The sequence below is a fragment of the Stegodyphus dumicola genome, chromosome 11 (assembly GCF_044657685.1).
Source record: "Stegodyphus dumicola isolate Sdum_Otavi_A_Nest chromosome 11, ASM4465768v1".
In the NCBI taxonomy this organism is placed as follows: domain Eukaryota; kingdom Metazoa; phylum Arthropoda; class Arachnida; order Araneae; family Eresidae; genus Stegodyphus; species Stegodyphus dumicola.
Genome location: NC_140778.1, coordinates 132,376,501 through 132,398,090, shown reverse-complemented (window position 1 = coordinate 132,398,090; position 21,590 = coordinate 132,376,501). Strand labels below are relative to the sequence as shown.

The window sequence follows — 21,590 nt, the reverse complement described above, 5'->3', positions numbered from 1 at the left end:
GTTGCTGTCAGACAAGTGAGATAAGTCAAAGCCCAAAACGTAACATATTTTATGAAACAGTAATAAATTTATTTACATTTCTTAAAAAGTCCAAAGAAGTTAAGCTATCTAAGAGTTCGAATGGCAGTCCGAATTAGATATATATTGTTTCTGCTGTTTCTAACGTGAACCCAGAAATCAGAGCAATAGTTTGACACACATCCGTCGTTGTAGAATTTTGTATGCACCGCGTTTATCAGGATTCTTGATGAAGCAAGTCTTACTTAAATTACTGCAACTAAAAATGTCTATTTATTATCAGAAACTAGGACAAAGTAAAAAGATGTACAAACCTTGTTCCGATATTGCAAAAGAAATTCTTGTAATTGAGGATTATGGAAAAGTTAGGAAATTAAGTGGCGAACAAGGAAAACGTTGCAGAGCTGTGTATGAACCCAGTTTAGCTGTAGATCAATTAAAATACTATGTTGTTTCTTACAGTTATTCCTTGAGATCATACCTTAAAAAACTACTAGACGCGCATAAAAAGGAAAATTTTGAAATGTTCCCCAAAAGATCTGCAAACCAGAAAGCGCTGAACAACCCGTTTTTCATAAGCATACATAAACTTTGATGTTTTAAAAAGGTTCTAATGAAAACAGTCATTCCATAAATAGTAATATAAATTTAATTTAGGTCATGTATTATAAACCAACCTGTAAATATCTCAAAAACCTTTTACGTTATTCAACACTGTATTTCAGTTGGGTATTTTGTTCTTAATCCAGACATTTTGCGTAAACAGAACAGTAAACAAAATGGTAAGCTAGCAAATAACAAAATATCCCTATTTTTATGTATGTCTTAACTATCGATATCTAAACTAGAATTTTAAGATGTCTCCATTTATACTCGTTTACTAATGCAGAAAATAACTGATACAGAAATACCTAATTTAGCAAATAATACAGAAATAATGAATACGGGAATCAATCAGCATGCGACATGAAAAATATATACAATACGTAAACTAATCTTCGTAAATTCTGATTTAAAAATATTACAATAAAAGGTGGTTTTAAGATAAAAACATACCGTGATATTTTTTTAATTATTTCAAGCTCATTTGCGTACGTCCTCTGTGATTTCTAAGCTTCATTTGTGACATCATTGCTTCGAGCTTTCCTTCTTGTGAAATACCAACACCTGGGAATTGCTAGTTTGTCTACGAAGTCTGTTGTAGGACTTAAGAAACCTGCTCACTGTGAAGACGTACCAGAGGTTAAGTACTTGTTTTTATTCTTTTAATGTTTCTGTAATTATTTTGTTTTCTATGTACTACATGTGAATTATTCTACCAATTTATTTTTATAAATTGCTATTCTTGGAAACCTGTGCTATTATTGCATTAAAGTCTGTAAGTTAGCTGTTTTCTTGCAGAGAAGAGTTTGTCGGTCTGAAACCCAGACTGGCCATATGCACGGCTTAAATCTAATTTGATTATAACATATTGTATTTGAACTGTTACTTAGTACGTAGTTGAGTAATAGTAATGCTAGTATTAATGTTAACCAGCTAGTATTAATGTTATTATCCAAGTGGTATTAATCCAGCTACTTGTTTTCCTACTAGTATTAAATAACGATAACTATCACAACTTCGGATAGATTTTAAGAGAATAAATCTCATTATCTGTGAAACATATTACTACTTATAATACTTAATTTTAATTATCTTATCCAAATTAGTCTGTTAACATTTTAGTCTTTCATTTTGGTAAAGCTAAAATACTTTGCTTACCTAAATCTATGCATTTCTGTTAATATTTTGAAATTCTTCGTTAATTATCAACTTGGGAATATTTTGGCAAATTTCGCCCTTTTATTTCTGTAATTTTAGAGCATCTAAATATTAACACTTATTTGCTCGCACTTAATCCCAGAAAAGTAAGACACTCCACACTTCTTTCGGTTTTTGTAAGCGAATTTGTTTCGTTTCTCGAAGCATTGAAGTAAAATGCATAAAGGTTTCTTGTTTCTATTGTATAATTAGCGACGTTTCGGTACTACGCAAAATGCGGTATTTATCTCTCGGGTGATATGCCAGCATAATAGGTATGGCCTTCGAGGGGCAAAGGAAGTGCTGTTAAGTCTGCTTGTTATATGTTAAGGGAAAATGGTTAATATGGAAATGTACATAATGTGCAAGGTATTGCATGAGAAAAATATTTAATTTATCATTTTCTCCAAATTCTGTCCGTGTTTCACCATCCACAGAAAAGTATTTTTTCAGCTGATGTAGTAATTTATGTGTATGAAACCATGTAGTGATAATTTCCATTGTAGAAATACGGTACATAAAAATTTGCTTAAGATGTTATTTAGCTTCGACGACCAAAGCTAAGCCAGTAATTACACGGGATTACTTGATATTTATAAAAAGAAATTTTAGTGTAAATATGTTTCGTTTTCTTGAACGAAGCAGTCTATTTTTTAAGAAAAAGACTTCAATGAAGGCATCTTTCATGTTAGGTAGTCCTCGTATACTTATCTCAGTTTTCAAAACATCAAAATTTTCATTGCAAAACATCAAAACATTTCTGATTTTAAATGAAATAAAACTACGATAAGACTCTTAACGATTACTTTAAGAATATTTACTCTCGTTGAGCAAATTTTATTTGTATGTTAAATGCCTAATTTGATAGCAAAATTAAAATTATTTTTATTTAAAATTGTTACCCTCCATTGGTCGGCATAGTTGGTTTTTCATGGTTTCCGTCATGTGTAACGGGACTAGAAACTATTTCGCCTTGGCCTTTCCACGAAGGCCCTCGTTCTCTTTCAAGAAAACGTATCTTCAAAATTAACTTTAAAGTTACTAATGTTTATTTTGTTATAACACAGTACAATTTTAAAGATTTCGTCCTTGCACTAAGAGAAATCGATGGATTTATATCTGTAGCACGTTCTATATTACACTACTTAATGTGGTCATTTCTACTTAGATAAACTGTTTATTTAAGTAAATTTTATTGTAACTGAGGAATATAAAATTTCCTATCACTCCTCATTTCATTTAACTTATTTCATACCAAGATGTTATTAGTGATAATTAAGTATGCTCAACCGATAGCCTTCATCTGTAATTAAGAATCATCGATTTACAATGAATCATACAATGTTTTATTTCCTATAAATCTCGCATAACTCGTAAATCATTTCACTCTGATGTTAATTGCAGCGAAAAACTAAATTCATGAATTTCCGAGCAAATTTCCTTTTCATTAAGTGTCTTCAGTCTCCATTTCTATTAAAACACGGTATTCATAATTTTCTTAAAGCCCTCAGCAACCAATAAATATGGTAAATTTCACCAACTTGGAATTAATGGTCATCATAAAATGTATACCAAAAGGACAATTGTACGAGGGCCATCCAGGAAGTAGATTACGTTTCCGTCTGTGTCCGCTAGGGGCGGGGCTAGCGCGGCCATCTTGGGGTCAGAGAGTTGCGCAGCTCAGTCTGCATCTAGCCGTGCTAGTGAGAGGTTCGTGCTGTGCTCCGTTCAGATACTGTGACGGTTTGAAATGTCTGCGTTAATTGAAAATCCCGCGAGCTGCGAGGTGCGCTCAGTAATAAGGTTTCTGACTGCAAAAAACTGTAAACCGATAGAAATCTATCGGCAGCTTCGTGAAGTGTATGGGGACAACATTATCACTGAAGGTGGAGTGCGTCAGTGGGTTGCAGCGTTGAACTTTTTGGACGCTTACCATAAGGATGGTGACTCTTTACTCGATCGCATCGTTACTGGTGACGAAACATGGGTGAAACATGTGAACTGTGAAACGAAATTGCAATCAATGCAGTGGGGGCACACAAGTTCTCCCCAAAAACCCAAGAAATGCATGCAAACAATGTCGGCAAGGAAGATGATGGCGACTGTTTTTTGGGACAGAAAAGGTGTAATTTTGGTGGACTTCCTGGAAAGAGGCACTACAATAAACTCTCAAAGGTATTGCCAAACTCTCCAAAAACTCAGAAGAGCAATTCAAAACAAGCGCAGAGGAATGTTGAGCTCTAAGATCTTGTTGATTCACGACAACGCCCGGCCCCACACGGCAAATGTCACTCGTAAAGTTCTTGAATCTTTTAAGTGGGAGTTGTTTCCTCATCCGCCGTACAGTCCCGACCTGGCACCAAGCGACTTCCACCTATTCCCAGCAATGAAGAAGTGGCTGGCTATGCAGCGTTTTGATGACGACGCACAGCTGCAAGAAGAGGTAACGAAGTGGTTGAAGGCGCAGGCGGCCGAATTTTTCGACGAAGGAATTTCCAAGCTCGTACATCGCTACGATAAATGCCTTAATTTGTATGGTGACTATGTAGAAAAGTAGTATTTGAGTGTGGCTTTCATCTGTATATAATAAAATTTGTTTCCTATACTTTGTTTATTTTTTTATTCCAAAACGTAATCTACTTTCTGGATAGCCCTCGTATTTAAAAGTATAACGCAGCTTTAACTGTATATTATTCTGTAAAATATGCGCACACGTTTATAGTTACTTTATTATAAAGTATAGTGAAGGAAAGTATATTTAAAAATAACCTGTTCACCAAGGAAGGGATTGGCATAAACATAATTTTTCATGTTAGGCGACGGATTACCTTAACCAACGTATGTAACATTTTGGTATAAAAGATCAAGTTTCATATGTAAAATTAAAATACTCCTTGTATATAATCTTTCTGCATAAAACCTTACGCTTAGAGAAGAGACTAAGGCGGTGTCCAGGGAAAAAAAACGAAAAGTGTTTTTCCAGAGCTTTGGGACGTAAATTTTAAAAGAAATGTTCATAGATTTTCAGGTTAGATACAAACGGCCCAATGAACACTTAGAAATTAGTAACCTGCAATTTGTTTAAAGAGATACAAAGAGCATACGATAAAGAAGTAATTTACCGTCAGTCGGTTCAAGAAATCCTGAGCAGTTATTGAAAACTAGGTCGCCGAATGTCTCTGAAAAGTAACTTTTTATAGTCCTACTTAATTGTTTTTTTTAGAAATTGCTATATAAAAGGTAAGATTCCTTGAGATTATACGGAAAGGGAAATGAAAATAGGAGCCTAGCATGATGGACTACTGCTGTTGATTTCCAGTGAAACTGTTCTGCACCAAGAAATAATAAAAATGCTAACAGTATTTCAAATTTTTGGAATTTTCCTATATTATCCGCAGTTTTTAGTTTATGAATAGTACATGGAAAAGTAAACTATTAATTGAGATTTTAATGCAATTTGCCCTCTATCAGTTTATTAAAAGCAGCTTTCATAAGCTGAATGTTTAAACATGGCAATGGCGAACTTAGCAACGAGGATTTTTTATTACTAGCACAAGCTTCTTGGGCATTTTTTGAACAATAGTAGTACCATATGACGTATTTTCGATGCCATTGGAGTATTTTACCCTGTTTCATTCCACAAGCTTTTGGGTCAAACTTGGACGAACATGAAAAGTTGGGAACAGTGCCGGGGAAGTGTTCCCTAATTTTACAACAATCCTTATTTTTTTTTAACTGAAAAGCATTCAATAATTTCCACAATTTCGGAACGTTTATGTATTTTAATGTTAGGACGACATAACAAGGTATGACACCATTGAGTTTGGATTCAGCGTATAGACTCTAACTCCTGTAACACAAGTAAATGAGTCGTAGGACAGTAAAGACAGGAATGCGATTTAAAATTGCATTTGTATTCGGACATCTGCTTCTTCTCGTTATGAAAAAGATAAATGTACAGGTATTTTGGCTTCGTACCCCACAATTTCACTAGTTAGGGGTTAGAACAGAATCTTCTTTGTGAAGAATCTCTTGGAAAACAGAATTTCATCTTTTTTATCTCTTGATCAATTTCTAGTCATGAAATACATTGAATTAAAACAAAACTCATAATATAAATAAAATTATTACAAGAACAATAATTAGGCAATTATAGCCCTGGTTTTAATTAGGCAATTATAGCCAGTTTGGTATGAAAACCAAACTGGCGACACCAAATACTCCAGAATAAAAGAAAAAGAATCTCCAACTGCCGTTTATGGCAGTGGTGCCCAACCTTGTGTTTGTGAAAACAAGTGTGCTCGCCGATCGTTTTGTATGTGCTCGCCAGCACGATTAGGTAATATGAACAAAAAATATTTCAAAAATAACCATTCATTTATATTTCTTAATTGTTAAAATATGGTAAGGATTTATAGTCATAAGAGATATCTTGCAAGACGTTATAAAATAATTGATTGCTGACTGATGAACTTGATAGCGAACATGGAATCTTATTGCTTCATTTCGACCTTAAATGGCTCAGTAGGGGAAAAGTACTTCAATGATTTGTAGAACTTCTTTCGCCAGTAAAGCAGTTATGTAATCCGAAAACGAAAGTTATAAAGAATTGGACGATAATTAGTTATCCGATCTGTATTTTCTCACAAATATAACAGCTAAACTGATCAATGTGAAAAATCTGAACGAAGATATCCAGGGAAAAGAAAAAGGCCCTTTTTCAATTGACTGGGTCTGTAACTGCTTTTCAGATAAAGTTAAATTTGTGGATAAATCAGATGAAAGAAAAAAAAACTTTCACCCATTTTCAGAATTTATCAAGCCATATTAATAACCACAAGACAATTGAAACAGAGAAATGCTCTGAAAACCTAAATGTACTGAAAAATAATTTTGAGCTCCGCCTCTCTAATTTGCATAAAGTTCAACGAATATTATTATTCATCTCAAACCCATTTGCCGAAATTAATATTTCAGACGTATCACATATGATTGCAAATATGTTTAACAAAAATGTTGATGTTTTGGAAATGTGCTCGCGATAGGCCAAAGGTTGGGCACCACTGGTCTATGGCATCAGAGTAAAGTATCATTTATTGCATTCTGTTAAAGAAAAAGTCTGATAAAATTTCATAAATACATTAGAGACGTATCTCGAAACATCTTGTTAAAATTAGATTGTTTTGGACCTTTTTTTAGAATCCACTGTTTCAAACATTTTACTATCATTTTCATTTTCAGAAAGCTTAATTTAGACAAGTCATGCTTTTATTAATGTGACGGAATAAACTCTTAAATTTGTCATGTGTAATTAAACATCAGGAATTTAGGTGGTCGCGTTTTAGTACAGTCACTTTACTGTAAAGTAATAAGTTTTTACATAAGAAAAGGAAGAAATATTTCACCTTTCGCTTTCAGTTATAACCTATCACGAGGATTTGTGTTACTTAATATCAAAAAAACATTCTATTCCGAATGTTCCTTCAATGTTTAAACCTCCTAATGTTAAGACTATACATTTTCCAAATTCTGTACCCCTTTGTTACAGCGGCTCGCGAAACTGAATCGACAGTCAACTGAGGTCTCGCCAAAATCTAGCTCTGTTTTCTTGTGCCTCGCCACGTAATCGTATATTAGCACCGTGTTGCATTTTTGCTCTCGCCGCACGTTCTTAAATTTCTGATGAGATTTTCGAATTCGTGTCGTTTATTTAAAAGCATATGCGTTGCTTTTTTGTGAATATGACGTCAACGAGCTTTAATTTATCAAGTAATAACATGGATGCATGTCATGATTTCAAAAGTCTTTTCCCTGAAAAACGAGTATGCGAAAATGGCCACACCATGAAACTTTCCCATAGATGAAACCATTTAGAGATGCAATGTGTTAAAAATTGCACAAAAAGGGCCTCTGTATTCTAATTTAGTTCAGCGGTTCCAGCATATAGTTCGTTGCTGGTATTAGAATTATGTATTCTTGGCAAAGGAGTCGACGTCCATGAAATTATGTAACCAGCTTAACATGTGTGAAAGTGCTGCAGTTGATTGGAAAAATTGCATGCGATGACATAATAATAAAAATTGTTAAAAGTATTCTTAAGAAAGACATGCGAGTATTACTGCTGTTATTATACTTTGTTTTTACATTCGCACTTCACGAGCTTGGCGAAATTACAGTTGAGATCTTCGCGCAAATCTAAAATCGCTAAATATGTTTTGGGTGCGCTACAACCATGTACCCCAAATTCAATTTCAAGTTATTTTCGAAGCAGCTTGCTACACACTCGGAGATAGTATTTCGCTCTTCCAATGTTCATTTTCTTTAAAGGCCTCTTGTTCTAAATATAAAGCATATATTTTACTAAAAGGATTCTCATTCATATCATTGTATCTAATCAGTTTCATCCCTCCCCTTAGGCAGATAGACGAGTGTTTTTCCTTAACTAAATTAAACGAAAACAAATCTTCTTGATAGGGACAATTACCTTTGGGATGTCTTCGATAACACTAACACTTGTGTGCTTGTTTTTGTCTTCATAATAAATTATTTGGCCATCTGAGAAGTTTGCATCACGAAAATAAATTACATTACCTAAACAGTAATAGAACTCATTAACAGATTCTTCGCTAAAATTCCCATAGCGCCAGACAATTATCGACATTGAGCAATACACGAATAGCAAAACGGCTTATAATATTGAAATCTGTACATTTTACGGTTACTGTATGTGCAGAGTAGAACTTGGGTTTACTCGAGCTTTCACTAATTTTAAATTTTCATTGAAGACTAACGGAATATTTTCTATATATGTAACGTATTACAAATTAATGTTCAATTTTCTCCGAAATCTAATTGAGTTCGAAATATTCAATATTCAATAAATTGATTTTTCCTCGAATCACTTTAAAATTATTTTCCTTCCCTTTCTTGATAAACCGAAATCGGGTAATATCCCCATGTAGTTTCATGTTAAAAAATTAGGGCAAATCATGCCCTAAAGTTCTTTGGCACATTTTGAATTATGAAATAATTCGCTCTGATAATTCAAAAATGTACATAGAAAAATAGTTTATTTTGTAAATAAATACAAGCTACACATTTTCCTCTGCGATCAGCCAAGAATGAACTGTTTCTCGTATTGCATTTTTATTCTAGTTTTAAATAATTTAATACACAGATTGCAAACCTTTTCTCTAAGATCGCTTTGTTGGGGCCATAATAGTCCGGAAGCGTATTCCAGTGATTTAGTTTTAAATACTTTCAATATATTTCACAAAATATGTTTAAGCAGGATTTTGGATATTAATAATTATGGTAGCATACAACTACGTATCTTAAAAAGGTTTTCGGTTAATCAAACATAATGTAGGGTAATCAAACGGTAGTCAAACAAACCAAAGGATGGGAATCATCATGCAACTTTATCTTACTCACACTTCATTTTATGTCTTACAGATTACTCGGTGCCATGGATGCACGTACGAAATCCATTTGTGTTGGACTCAACATCTTCACTGTCTGGTTCCTTATCGTCGGTTCTTTGATGTACGCTACAGAGAAATCGTCTTCTAAATCTAGTTACTTCATAGTTATTTGTATCTTTGTCATCCTCCTTCTCTTCACGCTGATCATGGATATCTACTATGTCCTCAAGAAACGACGTATCAACAGACCAAGCAGATCTCAACCAGTTATTTACACCGTCAATGGAGGATTCCACATGGAAAGTCCTTAGAAACGCATCGGGTCTCATCTTTTGAAACAGACATTTTAAATGTGACCAACTATAAATTTTGTAGTTTAAGATTTTAATATTTGGAAAAGAGATTCCTTTTCATTGCTTTGCATTCTAAAGAATGAAATCTAAAACGCTCTCTGTAAGTGAATCATAATTAGCGTTATTTTCAAATTTATTGTTTTTAGAATATCTCATTAAATTCCAATAAAATATATCTTGCAGTTTTAACTAGTGTCATGTACGAGTCTTTTTTTTTTTTTTTTTTTTCTATTCCATAGAGAAAGCAAAGCTGTTTATAAGGAACAGAGTTCAGCATAGACATCAATTAATAACTAATAACGCAGAGTATAATTTCTTTCAAGATATTGTTGGAATAAATAATATTTGAGAATCTAATAATATAATATGAATAAATCATCTAATAATATGAATAAATAATTTTTGTTTCAATGCATTATAGCTCACGAACGATTGAGCGCTAAAATAGCCGGTAGTTCGACTCTAGATTCGAATCCCGCAAACGGGCTGGCTGCATGGACGTTTTCTTGGTTTTCCCTATGTGTAACAACGTATAGGAGTATCGTATGAGCCAGTTTTCCCCTGAAAGCACAGCCCGAAGGCATCCCTCTTCTTAAGCTGATAACCCTCAAGTGCTTTGCTATAATCAAATTCACCAACACCATCAATGCATTGTTATTTTCTGTTAGAACTCTCCAAATCTCTCTTTGAAGAAAGAGAACCACTCCACTGGAAGTAGTTGGCAAGTAGACCTAAGTGTTCAATCATTCTTGATCAGCGCTTACGAGCAAGTGTCGGTTCATTAAGGGGGTTCATACACCTTAAACCCCTTACGATCTTCGAATATGCGACTGTTGCAAGAATTGGGATATTTTATTTATTTAAAAAAGCAATTACTTCCAACTTTTTACAGCTGACTACATAATATTGCTGCTTTGGGAACTAGTAACCAGAAAGTTTGTGTTGCCACAAATAGCTTTGTAATTTAATCCACTTAGTGACAAAATTATTCGTCATATTTCCACCTTGGGCGCGTACTTTAAAAATGGCTAATGGTACATACTTCAAAGTTGATGTAATTCTTTATATGGGCACTATCTTCTACCTGAACCAAAAATTTGATGAATATTTTAATATTACAAAATTTTATGCGCAAGAACATTAGATTTCTTAATAAAATACATTTTATAAACTCAACTTCAAATAAAATAAAAATTTAACATGAAATTGTTAGAATTTTCGGTTCGCAATAGTTTGCAAATGTTATGAAATCTACATATTAAATATGGAATTAAATTATGCAACACAATGTTTTAAACTGTGCGCGCAAGGTGGAAGCATTACTAAAATTTTTGTCACAAAGCGGATAAAATTATAAAAATATTTGTGGCAACACAAACTTTCTGATTACTATTTCAGAAAGCAGCTATATTATGTAGTCAGCTGTAAAAAGTTGGAAGTAATTGCTTTTAAAATAAATAAGTTATCCCAATTCTTGCAACAGTTACACATTCGAAGATCTTATGGGTTTTAAGGCGTATGAGTCCCCTTAAAAAAAATTCAACGCTAAATTGTCATATTAATGTAGAGAACGTACTAGCATTTTAAAAATGTAGGTTTAAACCGAAATGTACCCAGGTGATTGGAATTACATGCCACTGTTATGTTAATGATTAAAGTAAAAATTCTCAAACTTTTTCCAACTTGAAAGTTGATGGACCCACCAACTGGGACTACTTTTATAAATCAATGTTCTGCGAATTAACTTACTCTTGTTCCCTTCGAAATTAACTTTTTTAGCATATCTTGCTATCAACAATTTTTCGAATACAATTCAGTTAATTTTATGTTGGTGCTATGTAATTAGAGCTTTTACACCCATTCAAGGCTTTTTAAATAGCATTTATCTTGCATTAACTCAAATAAATTAATGTCAGTACCTTTCTTGAAAATACGTCTGCACCAATGTATTATATTGAATCTAATAAATTAATGCCAATAGTTGAATCGTGGGGTTTCCTTCCTTCCTGACGATTCTTACTTAGCAGTTCTATGTCTGGATATATGCTGATGAGCATAAGTCTGAAAATGGCACTTGCGTACGATTTCCGTACGTTTTTGATATAGTAGTGAGAAATTCCTTTCTCGTACAGATTTTTAAATCAAACTGTGTTATAATATTCAGCTTCACTATGGTGAAAGTGTTAATTTTCAGTCATTTATAAAAGTCTAAGGGGACGCTGTGTTAGGACCAAGCAACTCGAGAGTTATGTGTCGGAATTACATGCCACAAGAAATTCCATTCTCACTTAATGTGCTTCGCTTGAAATGATTCATTGTAGAACAGGAATGTTGCAATGGAAAGAAAATCCGGAGACATTTGTTTTCCTAGGAGGAAATTTGCTTTGGGAGGAATTAAAAAAATTAAAATCGAAAATTGCGTAGCTGTGAAAATAACTCTTGAAGCTGGGTTATTTTCTCCAATTATCCTATCGCATATTTAAAAAATATTTGCATTTTATGAAAATACCTAAAAATTAGATTTTTGGGTGTATTTAAATAAAATTGTGATCTTCATTGCAATGATAAAATCTATTAATTCCTCACATTCGTCTTCGCGTATCTGCCGGATAGTTCTGAATAAACGTGCAGAAGTCCTATTTTATGGTAAAGCTCAATTCAAGTGCACTGATAACGAAACCGAAACAAAATTAAAGGAATCGCAAAGTCAGATGTTTTTCACATGCACGCGTAAAATATATTCAGGATATGTTTTCAAATAAAACATAAAAGCGCAAATAATTTATCAATGAAACGTGTTTCTCAGAACTAAACAAGCTCACTGGTTACTCTTAGTGAAGCTGTGAAATTTTTTGACTCCGTATTCTGTTTTCTTCGCCAGTCAACGTTATTTACACAGGAATTCATAAAATATTCTTAAGGTAACGGTACACTTCAAATCATAAATGTGAAAATGGTAATTGTATGTCTTGTAGAACTCACTAAATGAAACCTGAAATGTCTTAAAGATTAAATTTGAGAAATTTAAACAGGATTAAAAATTTTTTCTAGCGAAAAATTTAGACTTCTGACAAAACACTGACACATCCAAAAACCAAGTTTTGTCCTAATTAAGAGCACATCTTGCATTCAATATGAAAGAGTTAAGGACTTGTATTCTAACTGAAATCGCATAATAATCTTCAGCTCAGGTTCATATATATATATTAAATTTTTTTAAAATTTCTGAAATAAATACTTATATATCAGGTACACCCAACTTAATCTTCCTCTTTGCTTGAAGGAAGTGAAGGCAAGGAACTTTTTCACGGAGAACATTCTAAGCGAAACTGGCTCGTATTCACGCTTCATATGTTAAAAACAATGAAGATTCTCTTACATTGCAGCATACACCGTTTGAAGCATAATATTACATCTAGTTTTAGCAGAAGAATTTTGTACAATTTCCGCCGATGTTTCGGTTTCCTTATTTTTTTTTACACTGGAGAAGAGACAGCTGATTCGGAATTCACACAAACGCTTTCATGATGTTTACTGCCACAATTTCTGAAGGAAAATGGTCTATTATTACAATTGATTCTTAAATATTTACATTCAAAACACAGAAAACATCTTCCGGTACATTTCAAAATGCCGCGATTCTCTTCGGAGTTCACTTTAGTTCATTTGTATTTCGTATGGTCTTTATTACAAAAGACACATTTGTATCAAATCGTTGACAAAGCTGAAGCAGTCCAATTACACCTAGAAAGACATTCGGAACTTTCGGCTTATAATTTCAATAAACTTTCGTGAGTTGTTCATCTTAACGAATGTTTGGTTTCTGATTCGTTTTCGCAGAGTTAAACTTGCAGCTTCTCGACAGTTGATTTCCTTCTTTAAGAATTCGAATCCTCCTTCAATTTTACGACTTTGATCAAATTACAAACTTAATTCCTCTGTAAATTTTTGCAAAATTACAGGACAGAGAATATTTCCATAACTTCCAGAAGTAACGTTTAACAATTCTAAATTTCGCATGTTGACTTCTCATTCATCGTACAGTTTACGCAATACATTAAGAGGGATTAATGCTTCTTTCTCGTGTGGATTTTTGATAACAGAACGTTTAGCAATAAAGAGTCAAATGTGTAAGAGTACCTACAGCCTGGTTACTATGGCAACAACGCTTTCCATCCTCTGTACTGTCGTGGCCTTCGAGATTAGTTATGTTATCTCGAAGGCCACGGTACTGTTTTGGGTGGGAAAGTGAGTAAGCCATAAAACACTTAAACACGTCCCCTCAAAGTTGAACAGAAGACCTGCTGTCATTTCTTCCGTCTGTGATTCAAAAACTGCAAGGTATATTTTGCCTAGGAACACAACTTTTCCACTTTTGTGTTGAATGAAAGATATCTGAGATATTTGCAGCAGTCGCAGTTCCTTTTAAAAAAATTTGTTCATCACGCTGGATCGCCTTTTTAATGCTGCCTAATGTTTTGTAATTTGCCATTATTCTACGTAAAAACGGTTTTTAAAAATACCAGATTTTAAATATTTCGGTAATTTCATCGCTACATAAAAATTACATAAATGATTTTATAATTGATGAAATGTGTATACATGTATAACGTGCACAGAATATTATAAATATGTGCAGGTATAAAATACAGAGCTTTATATATATATTTTACTTTTATAATAAAATCTTAAAACACTCCTATCTATATTTTTTAATTGAAAAGGGGTCAAATCTCGATAGTACGCGGAGAAATAGTCTATGTATCCGTTCACATAAACGTAGTAAAAAATACTATTCTTGATAGAATATCTTCAGCAGCAGTATCAAGATGTAACGAAAATTAAAAATCAATTACTAACACGCATTTTATTGCAAAAACACTAGCAGGACGTGAATGAAAACTACATAAAGAGTAACTGTTATAATGAATGATCGGTTTCAAGATTTCACTTGATACTTAAATGCATAAAATCAAATTGTGTTTCTGTGTATCAGAAACCGTGTAAAAAATCTATCGTAGTACAGGTTTATAAAATACAGCTGATACTTTAAGGTGTATCAGGTTTATAAAGTACAGCTGATAATACATGATAAGGGGGTAGAAATTCGGAAATTACAAAATTGGTATTATATATTAGCAAAGTAAAATTATATATATTAATTCAGAAAACACGATATACAATATATATATATATGTGTGTGTTTCTTTATGTATTTGCATATATATATATATACCGCCTTTTATCTGGTTGTAACACAGCTGGTTTATTATCTTCCCGTAGAGATGCACTTGGATTTGCTGTGTATAAATCTATATCATTGTAGAGGAACTAAATTTGCTAAATATCATTCTAGAAGAAGACATGGGAAACAGAGTATTGAAAATTGAATTTTTTTTTAAGTATTGGCAATTTACATATATAAAATAGATTGACTGATAAGAATATATTCATGCATAACGTATAAATAAGCGTAGTGAATACTTTTTGACAATCACCTTTCTAGGATGGCCACTTTTGAAAGTAACCAGTAACGTTGAGAGCATAAACAACGATACGATCTATCTATCTACCTAAGGGTAGGGATGCCTTCGTGGAAGACTAAAGGACACTGGCTCCTATACACGTTACACATGGGAAAACCACGAAAACGCCCATGCTACCTGTCCCTTCGCGGGATTCAAACCTCGAACCGAACTGCTAGTGTTCAGTGACTTTTCCGCTTGGCTGTTCATTTCAGAGCTATATATAAAACAGAACAAGGTGGCCTTACTGCATTCATCAGCTTGTCTTTTTCCTCGCCCTGTGATAAAAACAAAATAGCAAAATTATAACAGCGTTTCTGAAAAGATGCTTTCCTGTATTCTCATAAAATCTTTATCATTCTGGGCTACTGGAATCGAACTGCAATGATTTCAAATTCAAAACTAGGCAAAATTTTATAACATTACTTTTTCAGAAAGTGTTTTGTATGATAATCTCAGGTCTTCTAAAAATAAAACCTGTTTGTATATTGCCAGAATGCAGCACATGGCCGCTTGTCCGGCTCCATAAATTGCCATGAAGGCACATCGCAGTAGTACAATCATCAGTTTAGAGAGGTAGGTGGTAATAAGGGGGGCCAACATCGCAGACCAAGCAAGGAAACGATCATGGACTGACGGGTAGTGTGAAAGTCATCAGTGTGAAATAACAAAATACATAAATACATAAATACATAAATAAATACAAAAACTTTTATAATAAAGATACAATCATAAAGTAAAAAATATAAATACAAGATGCTTTACAAATATTTACAATTCTTGATTATGTTGGAAAATTAGAGTCGTGAGTGAGGTGAGCCGCGAGAGGTCTCAGTTTTTCGTCGTCAGAGAGGATAATATAATTAAAAGTATCAAATATAGCAAGATGGTCACAGTTTAGTGCTTTATTAAAAAATTGTGAATTCAGCTTGTGCAGGTGTTCTTTAATTGAATGGAGTTCAAAGTCATGATGCAATGTGACGTTACTAACATACATGTGCGCATTAGTCATTTGTCTGAGCATTTTATTCTGTATAATCTGTAACTGGTTAATTTCATTATCTTTTACAGTGGCCCATGCAGGCGACGCATAAGTTAAAATAGGCCTGATCATGGTAATATATATAGAAGTCTTTTCCTGCGAAGATCAAGGCTGGAGTATTTGCCAAGTAAAGGCCTGAGGCAGTTAATAATGCTGTAAGCTTTTCTCTTAAGGTTTTTAATATGATTCTTCCAGGTGAGTTGTCTGTTAAATACGACTCCTAAGTAAGTGGCTTCTTCAACATGCGGGACTGTTTCCCCAAACAGTGTAATATTTTCATTTAATTGTATAAACCTGCGTTTCTTCCTAATGATTAAAAGGTTCGATTTTTGTGCATTAATAGAGATACGCCATCTTTGGCACCATTCTTCAATGTCAGGCATGCGTTGTTGTAGCTTGAAAATAGCATGTTTGGCGCTAGCGGACTTAACGGCTAAAGCCGTGTCATCCGCGTAGCAACCAAGAAAATAGTTAGGATCATTGTCAACATTAGGGAAGTCTGCGACGTATAGGAGATATAAAATGGATCCCAAAATTGATCCTTGGGGGACTCCAGCATTTATTGGTTTGACACAAGAAGAGTCAACTCCTATGGAAACTGAAAACGTCCTGTTGGAGATGAAAGAGACGATGAGCAAGATGATCTCTCTGTCAAGATTGTGATGAATTAATTTGTAGATAAGTCCTTCATGCCAGACGCGGTCGAAAGCTTTCGCCACGTCCAGCATGAGGAGAGCCACATTTTGATTTTTGTGCAGTGCGTCACCGCAAAACTCGACCAATCTAATCAGTTGCTTGGTGGTGGAAAGTTGGCTGCGAAACCCGAACTGCTCAGATGGAAGCCTTGACCCCGATAGTGGCTGCTTAACTTTAAGCATTTCAGTTTTCCAAGTAAACACAGGGTAAAAACTTAGGTTGGAAAGTTCTGATTTTCATTGAGGATAAATGCAGTAAATGGCCTAAGGTGCCTGTCTTCGTGCAATATTTCATATTCAAAGAGGTTAAATTGACGCATATGATTGCAGTCCTGGGCTTCTCTGAAGAAATTCCGATTTTGCTTTGCGATGGACTTATCTAAGGGGTCGATCTTGAGGTCATCTTGTAGACACTTATTTCTCACGAAATAATGAGCATTCGTAGTAATCCTGAGATAGCGGTTCTGCACAACACATAATTTATTGGGGTCAGTTTTGGTCAGGTCGGCCCACGCTGGGGAGGCGTAAGTCATGATCGGTCTGATCGCAGACGTGTAGATGAGCCGCTTTTTTCCCAGGTCGAGAGTGGAGTATTTACCAATAATTGGGAAGAGACATTTGATAATTTGTAAGGCCTTATCCCTGACGTAATTTATATGGTTAGTCCACGTTAAGCGATCATTTATAATCACTCCGAGGTACTTGGCATGGGGAACAATTTCGTTAAATAGATAAAGTCCTCTTTTGACAGGTGTGTTCCTTTTATTTCTGCGTATGAGGAGAAGTTGAGATTTGGCTGCGTTTATTTGGACTTTCCATTGCATGAGTTCAATGCTAGGAATGACATCTTGTAGTTTTTTGATGGCGTGATTCATATTAACAGACTTTACTGCCAGGGCAGTGTCGTCTGCATAACAGGCCAAAATAGCGTTATTTTGAGATGCTTGAGGAAAGTCAGCAGCATAAAATAGATACATATAAGGTCCTAGAACTGACCCTTGCGGAATACCGCTATGGATATTTCTAGACGAGGAGATAGCACCGTTCACACAAAAACAAAAAGTCCGGTTTGTAATGAAGGAGTGAACTGTATCCTATTTGGAAAAAACTGTGGCTTTCATAATCTCATCACTATACAACGTATCACATTTAATAATTAAAAAGAGTTATGTGATACAAACGCCATAGGTTTCAGTGGTTAAAGTAAACCAGATCGTCCCTACTCTTTCTTGCTGACATGTCGGTGACGCGCGCCGCGCCCACTGGGTTAGGTATAAGGTCCATGGTGTCGTTTGTATTATTTTTGGGACTTTATCTCTTGCTCCAACGGAATAGAAATGTACTTTTTCTAAAGTAACAGGAGTGCTGGTATTTGAGAACTTTTTGTTAGCCTGGGGTGATATTTCTTAATATCGACAGGGGACGTTATTTCTTGTTATGCACTTTTAGTTATATATAGGTAAATTACTTTAGTTATTTTAATAAAAGTTATTTATGTTTAATTTTTCCTGTATGCCTTATTAAACTTACGGTGTTTCTTTCAACCATGAATGCGTACCTACTATGCAATAAAACTTGTTCTATCTTCTCTTAAATAAACCGGTAACAGCAATTTCTGCACTCTTTTTGAGTATCATTTACATTACATTAGATATTGCGCAAAAAACTTGTTCTATCTTCTCTTAAATAAAGCGATAACAGCAATTTCTGCACTCCTTTTGCATATCATTTACATTACATTAGATATTGCGCAAACATAAGCATCATTCAAAACTACTCAAAAACTGAGAAGTTTCCCAGAAAATTCTTGAAGGTACATCCGTTTCAGGAACACAAAAATTTGGAATACTTCTAAAAATGTATCTATCGTTGATTCTGCTTACAATGGGCAAGCTGTATTACCCAAAACAAGAAAATTACAAGTAAAATTCTCTGAGGTGTCATGTACCTTTTTGTCTGAAGTGTAAAATAGTGTCAAGCATAGGAATAACCATAAAAATATATAATCTTCTATAGTTAATGCATAAACGATATTGTGTTAATTTTCCTTGATTTCCGTGCTTAAAATATAATGAAATCTGTTTCATTCATTAAGTACGTTCGATATGAATTTTTCATTTAATGAAATGAAAGTAATTTTTTTCACGGTATTTGATCTTAAGCTACAGTTCCACAATTTAATAATTACTAGATGGCAGCACATACGTTCGTATTATGTAAATTTGCAGAGTCCAGTTAAACCATACCTTTCGGAATATTCCAGCAATTTTGCAATTTATGAATTGTTTGGAGCATGGAATCATGATTTTAAAATAATGCAAATGTTTCCTAGTTGAAAGTTTGGTGGGAAAAGTTGAAAAAAATCTATGACGCGAGTCTTCAAGGCTAACTTCAGAAGATTAGGTACAGGAAATTAAAAGTTTAATTGCGGAAAATTTCCCAGTAATTTTTTCAGTTTTTGCATGACTAATACATTCTACTTAGCTGTTTAACAAGTTCATTTAAAGAAATGCTGGAATTTCAATTTCATTCAATACAAACAAAGCTTGTGAAAGTAATATTTAGTATTGGTTATTCTTCTAAAGTTGTTCTCGTATCCAAGAGAGGACTCAGATATCTATTGTCATTAGTCGATTGTTGAAATTTTGTTGCACTGTGCTCTTTAAGTGTCACTGCTAAATAAAAACTAAGCAAATGGTTTTAAGCTCAGGTATGGTTAATTGCAAATCTAACATGCAAAATAAACCAAAAATTTGTACAATTTTTAAGCATAAGTTTTAAGTTAATGTATAATTCTATAAAAATCTTGGCTTTACTGTGCTGTTAAAATAATGGAAGCTTACAATTTTTTTTCTTTCATTTTTTTCAATAAAAAGAAATCTTGTGGGATTTCTTACACTTTAGTACTAGTTATTCTGTTGAAATTGTTCTCGTATCCAAGAGAGGCGTGGCTAAATTTTTCTAGTTCGCGTAATCACTTTAATGAAAGTGCAAAATCAAAAAGTTCAGATGCACGTTATTACTATTCGTTATAATTTTATCATCCTAAAATTCAGATACACGTTAGCTGAATTGTTACACTGCGCTCTTAATATCACTGCTAAAACTAATATCACGCAGATATTGTTAATATAAGAATAAAAATACGATAAAAATCTAAAAATCCTTAGTTTTTAAACACAATTTTCAAATTAATACATAATTGTTAAAAGTTTCGGCTTCAGATAGCTGTTTAAGTAATAGAAGTTTGCCATTAAATAAAAATACTATTTAATCATATCAGCATTTCCCTTCTATTCTTAACTAAAAGTACTACTACTTCCCTGATGAATAACATTAAATCAACAATCAAAACAGACTTTAAAGATATGAATTTTCTCCTTGAACGAGAAAAGAACAAATACAAAATTTTCAGAACCAATTTGTATAAAATCAGGGCGGTAAGGAATAGCATTACATAGATACATAGAAGAAACTAATTTTCATTTTATTAGGGACAGCGCGAACGCAGTCCCCGCTACCAAAAATTATGCACCCCAAGCAACCGCAATTTGCGGATGTGGCGAACGTCAACCCCTCGAAGTGCAATGAGAGGCCTCTGCTCGGGGGAGCCTCCTTGATGATCAAGGCGTCCCCAGTGCCAGGTAAGTATGCGGGATTCAGGTTCGGAAAATATCATTACTTTATTATTTTTATAAGAATACTGGTGGTAGTTAAGAAAAGTAGCTTCACATATTTAAAGTTTCGTTCACACTGGTCCGTTGGGGTGACAAACGCAAAGCGTAATAAAACACTTTCTCATATGCTCGCACTAGATGGCACTTCATGACGGAAACTTGGGTGAGCGAAACGTAAAGTTTTTGTGGTATTACTTTTTACGATTACATTTTTTAATTAAAATGGATTTAATTTCTGCTCGATTAAAACTTATTTTATTTCTTGCTTTATGTAAGAGAAGCAGAATGCAGTGATTTATACTAATATGTGAGAGATGACAGCAGTTAAGGAGATGCAAATAATTTAATTGAAGAAATACGCTTGAACGAAACGAAATTTCTTTTAATTACTTTCGCATGACTCCTCTTCAATTCGATGAATTTCTGGCGCTCATTTAACTATTATTCAAGATCAGAACACTATTTTTTGTCAGAATATCCCAGAAAAGAATCGTTTGGACTATAGGAATAGGTGTGTGTGTATTTAATTATGGCAAAGCACACTAGGGCTATCTGACTAAGGGGACGGATGCCTTCGTGGAGGACTTTCTAAGGGAAACCGGCTCGTATACACGTTACACATGGGGAAAACCACGAAAACACCCATGCAGCCAGCCCGTTCGCGGGATTCGAACCTCGGACCGAACTACCAGTGTTCAGCGACTTTACCGCTCGGCCGCTGGTGGGCCTATAGGAATAGGGATATCCCAGAAAAGGATGCTCTCTGCGCATGTCAGCGCCATGTTGCGCGTGATTTAATGTACTTTTAACGTGGGCTTTATATGAAAAGTCTCTCTATATACTCCTATGTTGCTATGAATGTTAGTTAAGAAGCTTTAAGAATTCTGGATCGCAGAATTCTTAACTTAGGAGGAAACGGAGGAAGGAAAAGACAGATGACTTGTAAAGTTGCTTATTCTTCTGATATTCAATTTCTTTTGTTTTGAATACGGATTTTCTTTTCTTAACCAAAAGAACTAATTTTCAAGATGAAACTGCTTTGAAGTTATAGTAAAT

At 34.1% G+C, this 21,590-nt stretch overlaps 1 long non-coding RNA gene and 1 other non-coding gene across 2 annotated transcripts; one reads left to right on the top strand and one right to left on the bottom strand.

Annotated features, from left to right (window-relative positions):
* The first annotated feature begins 1,128 nt into the window (after positions 1-1,128).
* On the top strand, positions 1,129-9,784 carry LOC146994390 (uncharacterized). Its single transcript, XR_015043870.1, has 2 exons — positions 1,129-1,260; positions 9,274-9,784. It is a non-coding gene; the product is annotated as an uncharacterized LOC146994390 (long non-coding RNA).
* Positions 9,785-20,348: 10,564 nt separating this feature from the next.
* Positions 20,349-20,509, bottom strand: LOC146994389 (U1 spliceosomal RNA). Its single transcript, XR_015044325.1, has one exon. It is a non-coding gene; the product is annotated as a U1 spliceosomal RNA (small nuclear RNA).
* Positions 20,510-21,590: the final 1,081 nt, after the last annotated feature.